Raw genomic sequence first — 23314 nt, 5'->3', positions numbered from 1 at the left:
AGTGGGAGCCCTGCTCTCCAACCTTCCGATCTTGGGCTTGTCAGCTTCTGCAGCTGTGTGACTTGGGAGAGACCTCTACCCTGATCCACGGACTTGGGACGTTCTAGCCTCTACAATCACGTGAGCTGTTTCCTTGATATAATCTCTCTCTATATATATATTTATACACTTTACTGGTTTTGCTTCTCTAGAGAACCCAGACTAAGACAGTCATTAAACACTTATCTATAAATAGGAAAAGTAGGAAACAACCTGTATGTGACCAACGATGAAAACGTGGTTATACAATTGAATACAGACAGTGTAAAACCATCATTTCAAGATTCTTTAATGATATAGGAAATTTTCCACAATGTAATGCTAGTTTAAAAAGATGGAATGTAAAATTTTACAGAGAGAAAATTTTCAATTTTATTTTAAAATTTAGCATGGTTGTCTTCTGGGGATGATTTGAATCTAGGAGACATTTGACAATGTCAGAAAACATTTTTGATTGTCAAGGGGGAGGAGGTATTCTACTGGCATCTAGTGAGTAGAGACCAGGGATTCTGCTAAACATCCTGCAATGCACAGAACACCCCCCAACAACAAAGAATTACTCAGTCCAAAATATCAATGTTGCCGAGACAGAGAAATCCTGATTATATAGGGGAAAGGTTGAAGGAATAATAACTATGTTATCTATGATTTTATTTATTGATTCTATAAATTTCTGTAAAATAAATTTTTGACAATAAGCATGTATTTCATTTATAATCAGATAATAATAATTAAGAAAAAATCCAAATTTTCTATTTCTTTTTTGAAGTAAGTCTATAATCAATGAGGTCAGCTTAGAAGCATGTTGAGAAATTGGTCAGAAAATCAAAGGAGGGGGATCAACAGAGCATGAATGTGAATTATCATGGGGTTTTATTTCTGCTCTGAAACTCCTTGAGGAATGAAAGGGGGAAATGCCATCAGCCACCCATGATATTGGGAATAAAAAACAGCATGCTTTTATGTGATCCAGACACTGATTTTCACAGTGAGTCAAGCAGAAGGCAGTTACAAGGGGACAAGAAACAAGGGCTACTGGGCTTCTTCAAATGAGTATCTAAAATATCCCCAGAAAATTCTGATGTTCCTGAGAGTTGTGTTCTGATATTTCTTAGGGACTCAACAACGTGGAGTCTGTATACATTTCAAATTATACGCTCTTTATTTGTTTTTCCCTAGATGCTACACCACAAATGAAACCTCCTAAGATACTAGAATTGTCCCGTTAGCTGGAGAAATTGTCTTTTCTATTTTCAATTAATAAGATTTTTAAACTGGCCCAGAAAACATTTTATATAGCTTTCCAGAAGAAGATAAAAAAGATATATCTATTTCCTTCCCCCATGAGTTACCTTCTACCACTACATTTATTATTAATATATACATGAATTAATATGAGTCAAAATCAGCTCGACTGCAATATGTATAAACAATTTAAAATTCAACTGTGACAGAAGAAAGAGATTGACATTCTGGAAAGGCACAGTTTTAAACAGATTATATTTGGATCCCAGAAGCCTCAAATTTTTTTTTTTTCTAGGAAGGCCAAAATACTATGGCCCCCAAAGTTGAGGATAAAGTACTTTCTTTCTCTTGAAGAACTCAAGGACTTCTTCTAAGACACAATCAGGAACCACAGGAGGAAATTATTGTAAAGGCAGCTCCTGCATAAAGTAATTTGTGAGGTTACACACACACACACACACACACACACACACACACACACACACGCACACACTTCCTCTAATTAATAGCTAGGTATTTGCCTTGCCCTCATATGTACCCTGGAGCCCTGGTGGTGCAGTGGTTGAGAGTTTGCCTGCTAACCAAAAGATTGGCAGTTTGAATCTACCAGCTGCTCCTTGGAAACCCCATGGGGCAGTTCTACTCTGTCCTGTAGGGTCACTGAGAGTTGGAACTGACTTGAAGGCAATGAGTTTGGTTTTTTTGGGTTTTTTATGTGCCCTAAAATTCTCACCTTAAAAAAAAAAAAGTTATTAAGTGTCTACTATGTGCTAATTACTGAAATAGACTCTGAGATATAAAAATGAATGACAATAAAAATTCAATTAAAAATGAATAATGCAATAATCCCTATAAGAACCTGTTAGAAAAACTAGAATAGCGTAAGAACTCAAGAAATGTTTGTGGAATTGTTGGTACACTTTATTTTTATTCTATTTATTTCATTAATTTGTTAGAGACATTTAAAGTATGATTTTTGTTCTTTGAGATCAGATACACATATTATTTTAACGTGTTTATTTGTTTTATTTATATAGCAAAACTTCTCCTGCCATCTGTAAGTATTTCAAGATTTAAAATATTTTTATTCTGGAAGTTCATGATGCTTGAAAACAAACAAACAAAAGGCTCAGTCATGTCTTCAACATCTCCAGGTTGCATCCTCTTGCTTTTTCTTTCCCTTCTACAATTTCCTAAACGGAATTTGTAGAACATAATTGCATAATTAAAATTCACTATTTTAAAACAGTTGTTACTGCAGCAACATGAAAATGACTGAGAGTCGTCACAATTCATGTTAACCAGTGAGACTGCTGCACCCTAAACTGCAAGTCCCTATTATTTTTCTGCCATCATATCTCTCAGGTAGGGCCAGTGATTTTGATGAAAAATACTGGACAGTCACAGTGCCACCATGCCTACTACCATCACATCACAAACAATTGTTCACAGCTATTATGATAGTAGGGTGTTGTCTTAGCTTCCTAGAACTGCCATAACAAAATACCACAAAGTGTGTGCCTTTAAAGAACAGAAGTGTATTTTGCGTCACAATTCTGGAGGCTGGAAGTCTAAATCAAGGTATCAGCCATGTTGATTACTTCTGAGCGTTCTGAGAGAGGAACTATCCCATGTCCCTCTCCTAGCTTTTGGTTTCTGCCAATAATCTGCGGCATCCTTTGTGCTTTCAGATGTTTCTTCAGATGGTGTCTTCTCCCTGTGTGATTCTGTCTCTGTGTCTGCTCTTCCCTTTTACAAGGCACCACTCAGAAGGAATTAGGTTCTACCCTACTCTAGTATAACCTTACTAACTTAACTGATGTCTTCAAAGAAAGACCCTATTTTCCCAAACAAGGTCACATTCACAGGTACAGGGGTTAGGACTTCAATATATATTTTGAGGGACACGATTCAATCCATAACAGATGTAGAACATATCATTTGGATGTGTCTGGTGAATAGATTCCAAAATAAATGATCTTCTACTCTATTATCAGATAAACCTACAATGCATAAAAAATATTGATTTGAAGTGAAACATTAGCTTATTAATTTCCATACTTGACTCCAGTTGCTGACTTTTCTTCTGACCTGCTCTACCCTGGCCCCATTTCCAACTTTATAACCACTGACTATCTTCTCTGTATGGAGCACTCTGTTAGGCATTTTAGGGGCATGATTCACTCAGTCATTTATCAAATATTTTGTGCCATTCTTCTTTAATTTTCACAAAATATATAAGGTAGCTGTCTTAGTTTCTTAGTGCTGCTATAAAGAAATATCACGAGTGGGCAACTTTAAAGAAAAAAGTTATTTTCTCACAGTTAGGAGGCTAGAAGTCCAAATTCGGGGTGCCGGCTCTAGGGGAAGATTTTTTCTTCCTATCGGCTCTGGGGGAAAGTCCTTGTCTGTTTTCAACTTCTGTTCCTGGGTTCCTTGGCAATCTCCACATGGCATCACTCTTCCCCACTTGGTCCTTTCTTGCTTCTGTGCCTAAGCTGCTGCTTTTATATCCCAAAAATGATTGGCTTAAGACACACCCTACACTGGTACAGCCTCATTAACATAAGAAAGAAAACCTTATTGCCAAATGGGATTATATCCACATGTATAGGGGTTAGGATTTATAAAATTTATAAAATCTAATTTCTCACAACTAGATTTTTTTTTAAGTTGGAGGATTATCTCTCTTTAATAAACAGCTCTGAAAAATGGAAAACAGAAACTATTCAGTCATTTTTTACTTTAATGTGAATGACTTCCCAGAACTTTTTGTTAGAGTAATTAATAATGGAAAAAGAAAAAGAATGACGGCTTTAAATACCTGAGTATAAGTGAGAGAAAGTGGTACAAGTAGAAGCACAAAAACGGAATCCCTGGGCAGTAAGAAAAATCAATTTGTCCTATTTCAAGCTTAAATATGATCAGCTGCCAATGATCATCCAATTGCTGATAATAATGTTACATTGCATGGCTGTGGATGGAGTTCTGAAGCATACTACTACAGACAATACTCAGGATATCTATAATTTGTAGTGTATTAGTCAAGTTAACCCTTTCTTTGTTTCTATTATTGGTCAAGGGATTAGGTATGTAGGCAATAAGAAGCAATATGTGTGTTTGGACTTGATTGGTTCAAGTGTTTTCTCTACCACTTGCGGACTATGTGTCCTTGGACAAGATATTTAACCTCTCTAAGCTTTAGTTTTCTCATTTATAAACGGAAGATGATAATACCTATCCCACAGGACTATCATGAAAATTAAATTAGAGAGTGTAGTAATGATTTGTTATTCTATAAATGGCACTCAATAAGTGATAACAGTCATTAGAAGATGGAGAACTGTAGATGAGATCAGAGTAGAGTGAAGTGGATTCAACATTGGTCAAAAGACCACACATAAAGGATACTGAAATTTAATGCTCACCAAATAATCATGCATTCCCCCATATTTTTAAGTGTCTTACGGTTATAACTAGTTACAGTCAGCGAACTATGAGCAGAAATACATGAACTAATTATACAGCACGGGTGAGAAATAAACTTTGGAGTGAAAAGTCACTGGGATTTCCGGGTTAGTTTGTTACTGCAGCACAATCTAGCCTAACTTGACTAATACACTATGAATTATAGATATCCTGAGTTGTCTGTAGTAGTAGGCTTCAGAACTCCATCCACAGCCATGCGCAATGTAACATTATTATCAGCAATTGGATGATCATTGGCAGCTGATCATATTTAAGCTTGACAAAAAGCTGGGAGAAAGAGCTGATAAAGTAGATGATAAAATGTCAGACTCCAGAAAGATTCTAGGAGACTAAAACAATGATCCAAACTGAATATAATGACACTTAATTTGAATAAATCTCAAGTCTTAAATATAGCTCCAAAAAGTCAACTGCCCAAATACAAAACTGGGGCAACATAATAGAGTGGCAGTGTCTATGAGGAATTCTGAAGGATATTACCTTGTCAATTGTGGTTCAGTAAGTGTATACGTTGTGACTACAAAAATTAGCTTAAACAAGGGTCAACTTTCATGAAGGGAAGGATAACACACAATACTGGGGAAGTCAGCACAACTGGACCAAAGCAAAACCAAAGAAGTTTCCTAGACACATCCAAACACTTTGAGGGACAGAGTAGCTGAGGCTGGAGCCTGGGGACCATAGTTTTAGGGGACATCTGGGTCAACTGGCATAACATAGTTCATAAAGAAAATGTTCTGCATCCTACTTTGGTGAGTACTGTCTGGGGTCTTAAAAGCTTTCGAGGGGCCATCTAAGATAAATCTATTGGTCCCATTCCACTCAGCGCAAAGGAGAATAAAGAAAACCAAAGATACAAGGAAAATACTCGCCTAAAGGACCAAATGAACTATAGCCTCCGCCTACGGCGAGCTGATGGCGCCTGGCTACCACCAGTGACCACCCTGACAGGGAAGAAACAGAGAGTCCCAGACAGAGCAGGAGAAAAAGGTAGTACAGAATTCAAATTCACATAAAAAGACCAGACTTAATGGTCTGACAGAAACTGGGGGAACCCCCAAAACTATGTCCCCAGGATGCTTTGTTAACCCAGAACTGAAACCAACCCTGGAAAAAAAAAAAAGTCAGCTTACAATTACATTAAAATGTGTCCTGAACATGCTGGTGAAAACACTCCTTGAGCACAGGAAGCCCCCTTCTTTATCTGATGATAATTGTTCCCAGGGATGGGGGAAAGAAGGCCATTTAAAGTTAATCCATTTCACATGGTGTACTGGAATTTTCCATTTGCTCTTCCAGTTCTCTCTGTGCCCAAGGAAACTGATGTAATTGTACTATGGTTTCTAAGTGGGTTGAGTTATTTGAGGTACATTTGCTCTGGACGTGATGAGATCAATAGATGTATCTTACATGGCTTCTCGCAAGCTTTTAAGACCCCAGACGCTACTCACCAAAGTAAGATGTAGAACATTTTCTTTATGAACTATGTTATGCCAGTGGACCTAGATGTTCCCTGAGACCATGGTCCCAGCCCTTGGCCCCAGTAACGTGTTCCCTCAAGATGTTTGAGTGTGCCTAGGAAGCTTCTATGACTTTGGCTTGGTCAAGTTGTGCTGACTTCCGCTATATTGTGTGTTGTCTTTCCTTTCACCAAAGTTACCACTTGTCTACTATCTAGTTAGTGATTTCCCCTCTCACCCCTTACCTCCCTTGTAATCATCAAAGATTGGTTTTTTTTTCTGTGTGTAAACCTTTTCTTGGGTTTTTATAATAGTAGTCTCATGCAATATTTGTCCTTTTGTGATTGACTTATTTCACTCAGTGTAATGCCTTCCAGATTGCTGCTGAACATTTTTGTTTAACCTTTTTGCACAGTCAAGAATCTCTGTAAAAAAAATTTTGACGTCTTTTTCGATTTTCAAGAGGACATCTTCTAATCATTTTGTATTCAAATCATCTTGTTTTGAAGCATATAGTATGCTTTTTAAAACATTTTAATCAACATAATCCCATTGAATCCTTCTTTTACAGTAGTTTCCCATGTGGTTGGAGTTTTCCACTTTCACATTAATTAATTCACAGAATTCTGTGTCTTTCACCTAATTTTCGGTTTCATTTTGTAATTAATTTGCGCTGGACAAGTGTTCATGTTAATTACAGTTAACTGGTGAATATTATCATGTTATGACCACTGTGCTTCCCTATACAATTTAATAACTGCAGGGAGACTGACATGAGTCCTAGACAAATGAGACCCATTGTCTACTGAGACCCGTTCGGGGCATCAAACTTTGAGAGAGACAATCACAAACCAGGATGTAACCAGGAGAGTACAGTGGGCTGGGTCCTGTGTGGTGGAAGGCATTACCAGTATCAAGGCTTTACATCTTAGCAGTTAAGACTCCAAGGACTCAAGATAAACCAAAAGAAAACAGAATCCAGCTAAGAGAACTCAAGGGAGTGTTCTACAGGAAACCCACTGTGCATGGGTCCAGCAGTGATTTAGTCTTCCAAGCCTCCAAAGATTTTCTATGCACTAAAATTGCAATTGCTTCTCCAATTCTAGCCCTCTGTGATCAGTATGACAACACACAAACAACATACATTACAAAAGGATTACAGGTATAATTTTGCATTTTCTAGGAACCTTGTTTTAGACTGAGTCCTTGGGTGGTACAAACAGTTTATGTGTCCCACTGCTAACTAAAAGGTTGGTGGTTCGAGTTACCCAGAGGTCCCCAGAAAGAAATGTCTGGTGATCTACTTCCAAAAAATCAGCCACTGAAAACCCTATGGAGCTAGTTTTACTCTGACACACGCAGTCACCATTAGTTGAAATTGACTCGCAGCAACTGGTTTTATTTTAGACTTAGTCCAAAGAGACCAAGGCCAGATAACTCAGTCCCTCTCAATGGCCTATGATAAATATTAAAAATATTAAATCCACTGGAGTTTGTATATCCGATGGGGAATCATATATTCTGCACTTTTTCTAATCTACATTTGGATCGACCTGAAGCAAAGATGCTTCCAGATCCAGTTGAGAAAAGACAAAGAAATAAAGCAACAATAGAAGGGCTATTGTGCACCTCCATGGCCATGGAAGGCTATTTTGCACTGGGGAGATAATGTCAGAATAACTTGAAGGGGGAACAACTATTTATCCTTCTGAGTTTATACCAATTCCAACCTAACATTAGAAACTTAATGATTAATATCAGGCTTCTGGTACTACAGTATCAGGGCTCGGCAAGCTTAATGTTCAAATATTCCTCAACGCCAGGAAACTGAAATATTTTCCTTAGAAAAGGGCAAGAACTCTGTCTTCAAATATCTGCAGGCTTATCCTGTAAGAAGGTGATTGAGTGAAACCATTTCCCTTCTCATAGGAGAAGTATTCAATAAATGGTCCCTATTACTTTGTGTTTAGTCCTACTCATCCTTCAGAGAACTTCTTATATGCCATCTCTGTATAAGGCTTCTGGTCAGAATCAGTGCCTCTCACCTCTGTGTCCCCATAGAACTCATGACCTTCTAGAGTCCCAGTTTCAGTCTATGTTATATTAAAATTAATTGTCTTCTGACATTAGATAGCAAGGAACACCCGCATCAGAATCACCGGAGAAGCTATTTAAATTCAGAGATGCTCAGGCCCCACCCATCAGAGATTCTGATTCAGTAAGTCTAGGCTGGAGACTAATTTTTATTTGTTTATTCATTGAAGAGAAATAAACCACTGTATCTACTCAAAAAAAATTAATAATGATAAAAATATGGTATTCAAATTAAATTAATAAGTATTAAAACTAGGCAATGAATACCATTTTGTGATATTATCCTAACAAGCTCCTAACTCATCAGAAGGCACATTTGAGTATGAACTTAACTGCCTGGGTTTGCAGTCTGACTCTACATTAACCTTCCTGTGTGATGCTGGGCAAGGTACTTAACCTCTCTGTTTCAGTTTCTTCACAGGTAAAAAATCATGATAATAGTGACTACCTCATAGGGTTGTTGGGAGAACTAAGAGTGAATGACTCATGGCAACCCTACGTGTTGCCAAGTAGATCTGTGTTCTGAAGAGTTTTCAAGGCTGTGACATTTTGGAAACAGATTGCTAGGCCTTTCTTGTAAGGTGCTTCTGGGTGGGTTCCAACCAACAATCTTTCAGTTAGTAGTAGTCAAACCCTTAATCATTTGCTTCACTCAGAGGCTGCTGAAGTGCATAGAATATTGCCAAACACTGAGTAAGTGCAATGTTAGTTAAAAATAAATATTGGCTGAAAAAATTTAACTAGTGGCTAAGTTTACTTTTATTTATATCTCTCAAAAGCTCTGCAGATGATTCTAAGGCAAAGCTAGAGTGAAGAACTAGAGATAGAGGCAAATGCAGGCAGTTTAGCAGGTTTCAAACTTTTTCTTTTCCAAAGAAAAAATAAAGGAGATTCCCCTAAAGCATTATAATATTATTTATAAATAAGATTTCTGACAATCTAACCATCATGAATTCAGCTTTCACAACAACTATAATTATCTTTTGGAAATGTTCCTTAAACTGAGATTTGTCGGAATCAGTGTGAGCAGATTCTGCCTCAGAGATTTTTCTTTCTGCTGCTGTTCCAAATAAGTTAGTCATTAAAGGCACTGGAGAAAGAAAAAAAAAAAATCCTTGGAAGCTGAACAGTTTAACAGTTGGCCATGATTAATAAAATAAAGGAGAAAAACAGATACGTAATATCTAAATAGATAACACTCCATGGAAAATCTATCTCACTATAGGAAAATAAAGTTTATGAATAAAAATATAAATGTACCAATTTGGCACGATTAATGTCTTGAGAGAAATTATAATAATTGATGCTGTTTTTCATTATGATTAACATGAGAACTTAATGAAAAATAAATGGCTTTGTGAAACAAGTTAAATGACCAACTACACATAGTTTACTACATGGAAATAGTGATCAAATTAACATAACTTTACATCATACACAGTAAATAAAGTCAAATTAAAATATATATAATATATAATATAATATATGTAATGTGTATATATGTATATACAATGGGTGACCCTGTAGGACAGAGTAGAACTGCCCCATAGGGTTTCCAAGGCTGTGATCTGTATGGAAGCAGGCTGCCATATCTTTTTCCCCATGGAGCGGCTGGTGGATTCGAACAGCCAACCTTTTGGTTAGCAGCCAAGCACTTAACTACTTCACCAGCAGGAAATAGAGGGGTGGTAGATAATTGTAAATCTAAATATATATTGATCCTGAAAAGCAAATAAAAGGATTCTAGATCAAAGATGTGTAGCATAATATTTTTTTCATAAAATGTAGGCCCAGGAGTGGAGCAAAGGTGACACATTATTCTAACAACAGCCAGTATGTATGTAGCACTGACCACGCACCAGGCACTGGGCAAAATCCTTTACATACATTATCTCATTTAATCTTCAGAGAAAAAATAGAGCCTTAGAGACGTTAACCACACCACTGGTACTTTGGTCTGGTGACAAAGCGCTTACCCTTAGGGAAAGTTTATGGCCATAGTTCAGAGCTACTCATCTTAAGCCTTTCCTCTTCTCAATCATTATCACTTCTGACTTTGAGTTGTTGTTTTTTTTCACTTTACAGACAAAACATTGGATCCACGCTATTTATGATCATCTTGACTTTGGCCTATTCCTGACCATGTTTTAAGCTCTTTGTTGGACTCTGATGTGCTGATTTGCTCTAGAAGCTTAGCTTTCTAGTCCTAGGACCTCCTATTTCAACCTCACTCTAATCCTCCTCAGCTCTGCTCCTAATTTCTGAAGCAGGCATCTCAAGCTGCTGGCTTCTGGGCAGGATCAGGCCGAAGACAAATTTCTATCAGCCTGCCACGTGTGCTTTTGTTTTTCTTTTGAAGTAGTTGCTGACTTTTAAAATTTGGGAGAGTTTCACATACAAATGTGTATTTCTAGCTTCTTTTGGAAAAAATAGCAAGTAGAATGCCTGGGAACAAATGACTGCAGCTGAATAGCAGCTCCTCTCTTCAGATGGGTCGTAAACTCTCCAGTTCACCATCAGTACTATTTGCGTGGCCCTTATAGGAATTTGAGTTTGAGATCCTTGCTTTAACATAACAATTGGTTTTCTTGTTTTAAAATATTATCTAGGCATAGTCAGGGAATCTCCACAATTTACCAGCCAATATATCATAATCTGGCACAGGAATATTGAATCCTCATCTATGTCTTTGTAGGTGCCATCACTTCAATGATGTCAAAAGAAAAACAGAAGGGCTTTTAACCAAAGGAGAAAACTTGTATTTCCCCCATCAGATCTTCTTCTTGTGTCATGTTTCACAAGGAAACAGAATTTTTTAAGAATAATACTACCTTGCATAAAAGAAGAATGCTACTGTTCTCTTATCCAGAGCACACAAGCTGTTTTATGGATCCTGACAGATGTGATGATCCAGATGGAGAATTACATTTGGCCTAATGACTCCATTCATGCAACCTAGACCAGGGCCCCACGGTTCAGGCAGCAGCACTGAACTGCAAGGTGGAAACAGTGACCAGTCTTAAGATTACATGTGATGGGTAAGAACCTAGATAGCTAATTTCATCTGACAAGTAGTCAATTCCTTGGGCTTCAGTCTGTTTTTCTTTCGAGGACTGCAGCCTCTGGCTTGATCAAAGAAGCTAATTAATGATAAACTCTGTTATAGAGAATTAGAACTGACAGCTTAATTCCGTGCTCTGTTCTGACAACTTTGGTGTCCAGAAATTTGCCAATTCCCATCAGTAAATATGCAAGCACATCAGCTGAGGTGCCCCAAATAATTACCCTAGGAATTTCACTTTTAGGAATATTATCCTACAAATATATTGGTCACTTATTAGAGAATTATTTATAAGTGAAAAAGATAGAAACCATCTAAATGTCTATTAATTATCAGCGGAGAAAAGTTAAATCACAATGCATCCAAAAGTGTTACTAAAACATAAATTATATGAAGTCAGGGATTTTGATCTGTTTTCTTGATGAACAGCAATTTTTCCTATAAAGGACCAGATAGTAAACATTTTAGGCTTTGCAGGCCATAGACTTTCTATTATAATCACTGAAGTTTGTAGCAGCCATAGACGATAGATAGACAAATAAGCATGACTGTGATCAAATAAAACTTTATTTACAAAACCCTATGGCATGTTGTATTACACTCAGAGGCCATAGATTTTCAACCCATGCTAACAGGAATCATAAAACCAGTTGTTGTTAGGTGCCACTGAGTGAGTTCCAACTAATAGCGACCCCATGCACAACAGAAGGAAACACTGCCTAGTCCTGTGCCATCCTCACAATCGTTGCTATGTTTGACCCCATTGTTGCAGCCACTGTGTCAAACCATCTCGTTCAGGGTCTTCCTCTTTTTCATTCACCCACTGCTTTAGAAAGCCTGATATCCTTCTCCAGAGATTGGTCCCTCCTGATAACATATCCAGAGTATGAGAGACGAAGTCTTGCCAACCTTGTTTCAGAGGAGCCTTCAGGCTGTACTTGTTCCAAGACAGATTTGTTCCTTCTTCTGGCAGTCCATGGTATAGTCAATATTCTTCACTAATAAGTAATTTTGCATTCAATCTGCATTAACACCCATCCACTAATACCTTCATGCCCTTCTGCTAAGTAATGATAGGTAACTTTTACTGCATACTTACTCTGCACTCCGCTAAGCCTGTCACAGGCACCAGGTAGAGTAATTTTTTCTAACAAAATTATGAGATAGGTACTGTCATTATTCCCATTTTCCAAATGAGCCACTGAGACAAAGAGTTGCACGACTGCCCTTGCTTATAGAGCTAGGAAGTGGCAGAGCAGAGACCCATCCCGACGTTAATTCTACAGGCCCACTACGATAAGCTGGTCCATGTGAACAGGCTACGTTAAATCATTACACGTGGCACAAATGGCAGTCAAATTATGAATATTTGCTCTTGCGTTACGGAAGGAGAGACCAAAATATAGATGGAAACCCAAGGTCTGGGCAGCAAATAGGTTACCGAGTGACTAATAGATGCACTGCCCTCGATCCTTCCATAGTTTGTTATCACGTTATCTTCCAGTTAAGTCACTGCCATCATCAAGACAAAACAGTAGCTTAGGAAATTCTTTTTATAGGACATTCTTTTGTCTTTCAATGAAGTAGTAGCTCCATATTCTCACTCCTCCTGTGCTGCTTGAGCATCACCCTCACCTACTCCTCACCCAGGAGGCAAATTTACAGTTCTGCTGCTGCAAAAAGGAGGATTTCCTTACAGGGTAGAGTGGTCATTAATCTAGTAATCAACGCTTCCAGCTCAGACGGGCATGCTTCAGTAATAAATTCTCAAAACACCCAAGAATTAGCTCCTTAACAAAGTTGAGTTTGATGAGAAACTAAATTGACAAGCTCCTCCCCCAACATCCAGGCTAGTTTTTACCAGCTATGTGTAGGAAGCTATAAAAATCTCTCTCATAGATAACTGCCCATTAGCTGTACAAGCAGAACAACTTCGGAGAGCGTCTCCTTACTGCTGCGTTGCTATTTGCCTGCAATCCTCCCCTCACAGTAAGCCAGAACTGCCTTCAACTTCTGGAAATTAGCTGGCAGCCAAAGCCAGATGTTTCTCACACCAAAGGCAAATAAATTCAGGAATTCTCGGAGAAGCAATCATGAGAATTTCAGAATTGACTCCTTTGGCACACTTCCCTGACTCCTTCTGGGTATTACATACATAAAGTGCTCGGTTGTCATAATTATTATCCTGCTATAATTTATTAATAATGATAATATGAGTATTATATTTCCTCAATTCTACCACACATTTTTTCACATTTCACATTTCTCAAATCAGGATGCATCTTGCCTATTGATGTGTATATTTAATAGAGTGCTGTTGCTACTTCCTTTTTCCCTGAAAAATCAATAGTGCATATTAAATGTATAAAACCAAACTCATTGCCAGGGAGTCAATTCTGACTTAGAGCAACCCTATAGGACAGAGTAGAACTGCCCCAGAGGGTTTCCAAGGAGGGGCTGGTGGATTCCAACTGCTGACCTTTTGGTTAGCAGCCAAGCTCTTAACCACTGCACTACCAGGGCTCCGTTAAATGTATGTTGTTGTTGGTGTTAGGTGCTGTCGAGTTGGTTCTGACTCATAACCAAACAAAGCCCTATGCACAACAGAATGAAACACTGCCCAGTCCTCCACCATCCTCACAATCATTGTTATGCTTAAGCGCATTGTTGCAGCCGCTGTGTCAATCCATCTCGTTCAGGGTCTTCCTCTTTTTCACTGACCCTCTACTTTACCAAGCATGAAGTCCTTCTCCAGGGACTGATCCCTCCTGATAACACGTCCAAAGTATGTGAGACATAGATAGTCTCACCATCCTTGCTTCTAAAGAGTATTATGGCTGTACTTCTTTCAAGACAGATTTGTTTGTTCTTTTGGCAGTCCATGGTATATTCAATATTCTTCACTGACATCACAATTCAAAGGCATCAATTCTTCTTAGGTCTTCCTCATTCATCGTCCAGCTTTTGCATGAATATGAGGCTATTGAAAATAGCATGGCTTGGGTCAGGTGCACCTTAGTCTTCAAGGTGATACCTTTGCTTTTCAACACTTTAAAGAGGACTTTTGCAGCAGATTTGTCCATTAAATGTATAGTATCTTAAAATCAAGAAAAAGTGGTAAAAACTTATATGTGTGATAGTTAGGATTCTTTGGTTGCCATCAACAAACTCCAACTCTTGATAACTTAAGAGAGAAATCATTGGGGGAATGAATTCCCATAGAAGTTCTGGGAAGGCTGGAGGATTCCACATTGGAATGAGACATCAAAGAGGGTAGCAGGAACTTCTTCCCCATCTCATGAGGGAGCTACCATGGAAACAAAGGTCTCCAATCTGCTTGAGTTGTCTTTGTTTCTTTTCTGCTACTCTGCTGAGGATCCAGTTCCAGAAGAAAGAGTCCACTTGACTGAGTTTAGATCCTGTACCTGTCCTGAGGAGTACCTGAGTGGTGCGAACGGTTAAACCACCCAGCTGCTCAGCAAAAGGTGAGAGGTTTGAGTCCACCCAGAGGTGCCTCAGCCTGTTGGTCTAGCTCTAAAAAATTAGACATTGAAAACCCTATGGAGCACAGTTCTGTTCTGACATACATAGAGTCGCAACTGGTTTTATCTGGCTTGTGGCTGTGATGGAGTCTTGAAGAAGAATCTGGAGGAGGGAGCCTGCAAAGGCTTCCAGGATATCTTTGACTGCCATAGTGGGAAGGTAGAGCCCGATGACTGACATCCCTTCCAAGAATGCACATACTGGGAAAAAGATGAGTCCCTAAAAGGAAATCAAGCTGTAGTTAAGAAAGAGAAGAGTGACTAGAGTGTCCACAACTTGGATGTTGAGATGACTTTATTTTCATCTATAGCCTCTTTTTAGATGCTCTCAACAGCTCTGTGAGATAGGAATGAAAATCATTATTATCTTCACTTTCCACATGAAGAAATGAAGCCCCAGCTAAATGACCTAGTTTATCTGCTAGTATGTGACGGAGCAGGACTGGGACCTGAGCCTTCTGACTCATAGTTTATACTAAATAAATTGAGGACTAATACAACTGGGGAGAACTTTCCTATTGTATTCCTTTCTAATGCCTTGGGGGTGGGGGTTGGGGTAGAGAATATCCATCCATAAGTTTAATCAGCCTGAAAAATAGCCCCCAGCCCTTTGCGCTTTTATCTTAGGGTCCCAGAAGAAAATTATCTGGGAGGGGGAACCACGTTTGCCCCTCACTTGTTATGTGAGCTTTGATAGGACATTTAACCCTTTGGGGCTCAGTTTCCTCAGTTGTGACATGTGGAGAATATATTCCTGGTCTATCTCCCAGGTTTACAGAGGGAATGAGATGTAAGAATATAGGTGTAAGTCTACCAAAAATCTCTACAGAGTCCTTGGTTGTGAGCTCATGTGAACATTTGCTGGTCTGAGGAACCTAAGTACAGACCCGCAATTCTGTGGGTCACAATTTTTATTTTTATTATACTATTTTTTTCCAGAGTGGTTTCTTTGGAATTTGACCTACTTTTTTAAAGGACCTAGGAAGACACATATGGGCTCATTAGCACAAAAAGTAACATTTTCATTCACAGAAACCATCTGCCTGTGCTAAACGGTGGAATTCCAATCTATGTTACCATGCACACCTTATTGTACATTAACAAGTACTTGGTACTTATGGAATATTAAGAATTTTAGGGAATTAATAGATAGTTGATTCTAGGTGAAGTCATAGCCCAGGATCGTTTGACGGTGTCCATTTTTTTCAAAGACTGTTTTGCAACAACTTAACATAGCAAACCACCACCTGCATGTCAATTTGTCATACTGTGGCTTGTGTGTGGCTATCATGCTAGAAGCTATGCCCTTGGTATTTCAAATACCAGCAGGGTCACCCATTGTGGACATGTTTCAGCAGAGCCTCCAGACTAAGACAGACTAGAAAGAAAAGCCTGGCAATCAACTTCTGAAAATTAGCCAATGAAAACTCTATGGATCACAGCAGAATACTGTCCAATATAGTGCTGGACGATGAGCCCCTGAGGTTAGAAGACACTTAAAATACACAGTGGCCGTAACAATGAACTCGAGCGTACCAACAAACATGAAGATGGCACAGGACCAGATAACGTTTTGTTCTGTTGTACATGGGGTCACCACGAGTCAAAGCCAACTCAATGGAAACTAACAACAATAACAACATAGCAAAGAACATGGGCTTTGGAGCCAGACAAACATGGGTTCAAATTCTCACACAGGCCCTTGCTGGCCATTTCATCTTGAGCAGGTAGCATAAAATTCTCTGTTTCCATTTTTCTATATATAAATTGGGAGATAAAATGCATATTTCACAGGGTTGTTACAAGGCTCAGAGACAACATATGTAAAATATCTGGTACTTAGTAGATACCTGAGATCCCAAGCTGGTACTAGTCATAATCATCACTAACAACAGCAGCAGCATCCCATTATGTGGATGATGTTATTTCATCCTCACAACAATATTAAGAGATACTTAATTGTTTTCAACTGAGTCTTAGGAAATTCAAATCATTTGCTCAAGAGCAAACAAGTAGTAAGTAGGAGACTTGAGATTTGGACCCAAGTCTATCAGAGCACACACTCATCACTAAACTATACTATCATTATTTCTATTGATATTATTGTAACATTATTTTCATTATGAAATATCACCAAATACAGTTCAGAGAGCACATGATGCCATAGCCATCTCGCTGAATGGCACTTGGATATTGGTTATTGGATTACTAGGATTTAAGTTTGAGTTTAGGTTTACCTCTTTCAAGTCATATAACTTTAAATAAGTCTTATACTGAACCTAATTTCTTCATTTGTAAAATGGATTTAATAATAATCACCACACAAAACGGCTTCAAAGATCAAACGTAAAAATGTGTATTTTGCATGCAACACTTTGCACAGTGTAAAGTGTTCTGAGTATGCTTATGTAAACTATGTTAATTTTACTGCAATTACCAGGGACCAAAAAAACCAAATCCATTGCCTTCAAGTTGATTCCAACTCACAGCGACCAGCAGGCTGCCAGGGTTTCCACTAGGGGCCAAGTCATAGCTAAAAAGGAACCCTGGTGGTGCAGTGTTTAAGAACTTGGCTGCTAATCAAAAGGTTGGCTGTTCAACTCACCAGCTTCTCTGCAGGAGAAAGATGTGGCAGTCAGCTTCTGTTAAGATTAAACCAAAACCCACTGTTATTGAGTCAGTTTTGACTCACAGCAACCCCATAGGGTTTCCCAGGGTGTAGATCTTCACAGAAACAGACTGCCACATCTTTCTCCCTCGGAGCCAGTGGTGGTTTCGAACCACTGACCTTCTGATTAGTTGTCACTCACTTTACCCACTGCACGACCAGGACTCCTGATTACAGCCTCGGACTGGAGACCATGGTATCGGAGGACATTTAGCTCAATTGGCATAACATAGTGCATAAAGAAAATGTTCTACATCTTACTTTGGTGAGTAGCATCTGGTGTCTTAAAAGCTTGTGAGCGGCCATCTAAGATACTCCACTCGTCCCACCCCATTTGGAGCAAGGGAGAATGAAGAAAAGCAAAGACACAAGGGAAAGATTAGTCCAAAGGACTAATGGACCACAACTACCACAATTTCTACCAGACTGAGTCCAGCACAACTAGATGGTGCCTGGCTACCACCACCAACTGCTCTGCCAGGGATCGCAATATAGGGTCCCAGACAGAGCTGGAAGAAAATGTAGAAGAAAATTCTAACTCACAAAAAAAGACCAGACTTACTGGTCTGACAGAGACTGGAGAAACCCAGAGAGTATGGCCCCTGGATAGCCTTTTAACTCAGTAGTGAATTCACTCTTGAGGTTCACCCTTCAGCCAAAGATTAGACAGGCCCATAAAACGAAATGAGACTAAATGGGCACATCAGCTCAGGGGCAAGAACAAGAAGGCAGGAGGGGATGGGAAAGCTGATAATAAGGAACCCAAGGTAGAGAACAGGAGTGTGTTGACATGTCATGGGATTAGCAACCAATGTTACAAAACAATATATGTATTAAATGTTTAATAAGAAACTAATTTGCTCTGTAAACCTTTATCTAAAGTACAATTTAAAAAATTAATAAATAAAAAAAAAGATTACAGCCTTGAAAACTCTATGGGACAGTTCTACTCTGCCCTATAGGGTTGCTAAGAGCCGGAATCGACTCAACAGCAATGAGTTTATGGCAAGTCATAGCTAGGCCTATAGATGCTACTTTAGTTTGTAATAGATGCAAGAAGAGTGAGGGAAAAATTTTCTAACTTCACTGAAGGAAAATCCTTCATCAACCTCATCCCAATGTTGAGGGCAAGGAAAAGCACCCAATCCAAAGTGTTGTATCTGAACGAGCAGGAAGTGTGTGAAAGAGAATACTAAAGAATGATAATAAACCTCACAATAAATCAGTCCCGCCATGATCAGAGAATGCAGGTGTAACAACAGAGGATATAGATGTTGATTGTTCTATGTAACTTTGTTCTTAGAACATTACCTTAAAGTTAACTCCATAGAGTGTTTTCATGGTATCAGCATTACCACCAATTCACTCTTCTCTATAGTTATCTTGTAAAACTAGAAAGGGAAGAGATGACTCTTCTAGGCCCAATCCCTGAAACTGTATCTTCCTGTCAATGGAAACATCAGCACACAGAAAAGTGGATAATTAAGAAACATTTATCAGACCATCGTTAGCCATGATAACAGTGATAGGCAAGCCCTGATATTCACTGAACAGTTCTGTGTGAGCACTTGTTCCATCAGACTCATGCTCTGAAGAGGCGAGCAAGTACTCACGTCTACTTGTTCTGGTCTAATTATCTTCCTAAGCAGTACTGATCATAATTGCTTGCATTGGATGATGGACAAGTGGTTCACGTTACAGCTGTCCCTTCAAGACAACCCTCCTAATCCTAAAAGTATTCTGGGGATCAGTGTGAATATTTATAATTCTTTCTAATGAGGTAAACTGGGATGTACATGCTACAGAAAGAGTCTTAACTTAGTAAAAGCCACAAACCGTCTTGTGCTATCCATGCAAGTTTTCGCTTAAAGAAAGTATAGTTTAGTGGTGATAGTTAATGAAATATTCTGTTCATTCCTCATGATGGACATGGGACTGAGAAGCACAAGATTATAGCATATAAAGCAAAATATCAAAGTGCATTTTAGATGAAATATATAGTAAACTAACAGGTCTATAACTTATAGGACTAAAATAATGTTCTTTTGATAACTGGAAAGACTACATTCTGGACTCCATCACACAAGGCTAGACAGAACAGGTAAGTGGAATCATCAAATGATAACGTACATGAGGACAGGGCTATGTCTGTGTTAACTTTTCATTCCACGTGCTTAGTACAGTGCCTGTCATACCGCGGACCTTTATAAACATTTGCTGAATAAATTAATTAAGCCAATGAAGGTAACCTAGCTAGCCAGAATCAAAGGACATCTTTGGAGTGATCTTTTAACAGTTCATGAGGGAGAAATTCTTTCCCAAATGCTTTATTTAGCTTCAGTGTTTTAGCCAGTTATAAACTACACAGGAACATTACCAGGGCCTAGAAAGTACTGTCGGCACAGTAAGATTTCCATTTGGCTTATGAAACTTGGGGGAAAAAGTGTATCCACTGGGATCTGAGCTTCTCTTTCAACCCTCCTCTCCAAATTTCAGCTTCAGGTAGCATGCCTACATTGCAAAATCTCATTCTCTTAATTTAGTTCTTACCACATGGAGCTGTTGTACCCAAATTTTTGCAAAAACTTTGACCACAGTGTTTTAACAGTTTTAATGAGTTATATAAGAACAGAGTTTAGGAGCAAGCCTTTTTTTTTTGGGCAGGGGGGAATCATAGTAGCCCAACTTCTTCAGCTTAAGTTATTATTTGTCAGCTAATCCCTCATTAGCAAAGAGTTCAGACTATAATTAAATTTAATAAATAGTCATTATGATCTATAGCATTTACCCATGATTAATAATACTCTGCTCGCACATTAATATGTGAATAATATTTAGAAAGTACTTTTCCCATATGGAATGTTTCGGGGCATTAAAAATAAGTATTTGTTATCAGATAGTCTAGAGCAGATAAATAATATTTAAATGTTGATGATCTAGGTCTCAAAGCCAATCCATGCCTTCACCATCACTGTATTCTGGAATGCTTACGGATGTTTTCCTCAGCAATCAAGTAGTTCTAAAACATTATTGTGCATATGATTCTCCAAGGGAGCTGGTTAATTGAAGATTCTAGGCTCTACCCAAAAGACTCTGACTGAGCATCTCCAAGGCAAAAGAGCCTAGGAATTTGTGTTTTAAATAATTACTCCAATTGATTCTGATGTGCTATGATAAGGTCTAGATGTGAGTTTATTCTTGAACTGCGCATTCATTCTAGTCACAATTTTGGGAGACAGTCAATTCCAAAGTACTCCGAAATTATAGGCAAAAAATTACAGAGAAAATGAACGTGGGACTTACGTAAAGGGGGTGGAAAAGGAGAAGTTTGAGAGAATTGATTGTTCCTTCGCATGGAGCATGACACATAATTTCAAAAAGAATGAAAAACTTTTCAAACACAGAGATGGTCTTATTTCTATTTTTATTTCTAAAGTCTTAGATTTATTTGGGACTGACGGAGGAGGGGTGATTCTACCCACAAGAAGATTACAGATGAACGAAAGAGGCAACCAAATAAATAATTGGTACAAAAAAAAGAAACTGTTGCCATTAAGTCAATTCCAACTCATAGTGACCCTATAGGATCTATATTAACTAAACTACTTGTTGCCATTGAATCAATTCTGACTCACGGCGACCCCATAGGACAGAGTAGAACTACCCCACAGGGTTTTCAAGGAGCAGCTGATGGATTTGAACTGCCAACCTTTTAGTTAGCAGCTGAGCTCTTAACCGATATACCACAGGGCCTGATAAATAGTATATTTGCAATAAATATTTGTTGAATAAAATGAACAAATTTCTTAATTAATGAATAATTAATAGTAGCAATGAGAAAGAAATATATTTTTAGAGACATTAGAATTTTCTATTTAACAAAAATTTCCTGTAGCACAGTTCTGGGATACATTTGGTAAAAGTGTGTTACAGCTGAAAATAATGATGTTGAAAATTTTTAACCAGTGATCTTCTCATTGCAAGTTAGTTTTTTCAAGGTTTTGGCTCTCTCTATCTCTCTGCTTGGCAAAAGATGGCTGTCAGCAGCTCCAAGTCTGTATTACCCAATGTGATATACAGATTCAACACATCCCCATCAAAATTCCAACAGCCTTTTTTGCAGAAATGGAAAAGGCATCCTCAAATTCATACGGAATTGAGAGTAGCTCCAGATAGCCAAAATGAGGTTGAAAAAAAAAAGAAAGTAGTAGGAGTCACAGTTCCCAATTTCAAAACTTGTATAAAACTACAGTAATCAAAACAACGTGGTACTGGTATAATTATAGACATATAGATGAATGGAATAGAATTGAGAGGTCGGAAATAAACCCATACATCTATGACCAATTGATTTCCAACAAGGGTACCAAGTCCATTCAGTGATGAAATAATAGTCTCTTCAACAAATGGTGCTGGCACAACTGGATCTCCACATGCAAAAGAAAGGAGTTGGACCCATACCTCATACAATATATAAAAATTAACTTAAAATGGATCAATGACCTAAATATAAGTGCTAAAACCATAAAATACTCAGAAGAAAATATAGGGGTAAACTTCAGGGCCTTGTTTTTGGAATGGATTATTAGATATGACAACAAAAGAGAAACATAAATAAGTTGGACTTTATCAAAATTAAGAACTTCTGTGTATCAATGGACATTAAGACGGAATTGAAAAGGCAGTCTACAGAATGGGAGAAAATATTTGGAAACCATGTATCTGATAAGGATTTAATATCCAGAATGTATAAAGAACTACCCTGGTTGGTGCAAACGGTTAAGCACTCGACTCCTGGCTGAAAGGTTGGGGATTTGAACCCACCCAAAGGCACCTTGGAAGACAGGCCTGGTGATCTGCTTCCAAAAGATCACAGCCTTGAAAACCCTATGGAGCAGTTCTGCTATACACACATGGAGTCACCATGAGTCGGAATAGAATCGACGGCAAGTAACAACAACAACAATTACTACAACTCAACAAGAAATACAAATGAAGCCAATTAAAAGATGAACCAAGGATTAAATAGACATTTCACCAAATGGAAAACAGTTTGGTGGTTCCTCAGAAAGTTAAACATAAAATTACCATAGAAACCCACTGCCATCGAGTCAATTCCGACTCCTAGGGAACCTATCGGACAGAGTAGAACTCCCTATAGGGTTTCCAAGGCTGTAAATCTTTCCAGAAGCAGATTGCCACATTTTTCTTGAGGAGTGACTGGTGGATTCGAAGTCCGACCTTTCAGTTAGCAGCTGAGCACTTAACCACTGCTGTCCGACCAGGGCTCCAGAATTACCATAAACCAAACCAAAACCAAACCTCTTGCCATCGAGTCAATTCCGGCTCATAGCAACCCCATAGGATAGAATAGAACTGCCCCATAGGGTTTCCAAGGAGAAGCTGGTAGATTCAAACTGCCAACCTTTTGGTTAGCAGCTGAGCTCTTAACCACTATGCCATGACCCAGCAATTCCATTCCTAGATTTTTACCCAAAAGAATTGAACACAGGGACTCAAACAGATACTTGTACATCAGTGTTCATTACACCATTATTCACAATAGCCAAAAGGAGGAAATAACCCAAGTATCCATCAACAGATTAATGGACAAATGAAATGTAGTATATCCATATGATGGAATACTATCCACACATAAAGATAAACGGAATTCTGACACAATTCAACATGGATGATCCTTGAAACATCATATTAA

Source organism: Trichechus manatus, unplaced genomic scaffold, assembly GCF_000243295.1.
Source record: "Trichechus manatus latirostris isolate Lorelei unplaced genomic scaffold, TriManLat1.0 scaffold00130, whole genome shotgun sequence".
NCBI lineage: Eukaryota > Metazoa > Chordata > Mammalia > Sirenia > Trichechidae > Trichechus > Trichechus manatus.
This window is presented reverse-complemented; position numbering follows the sequence as displayed.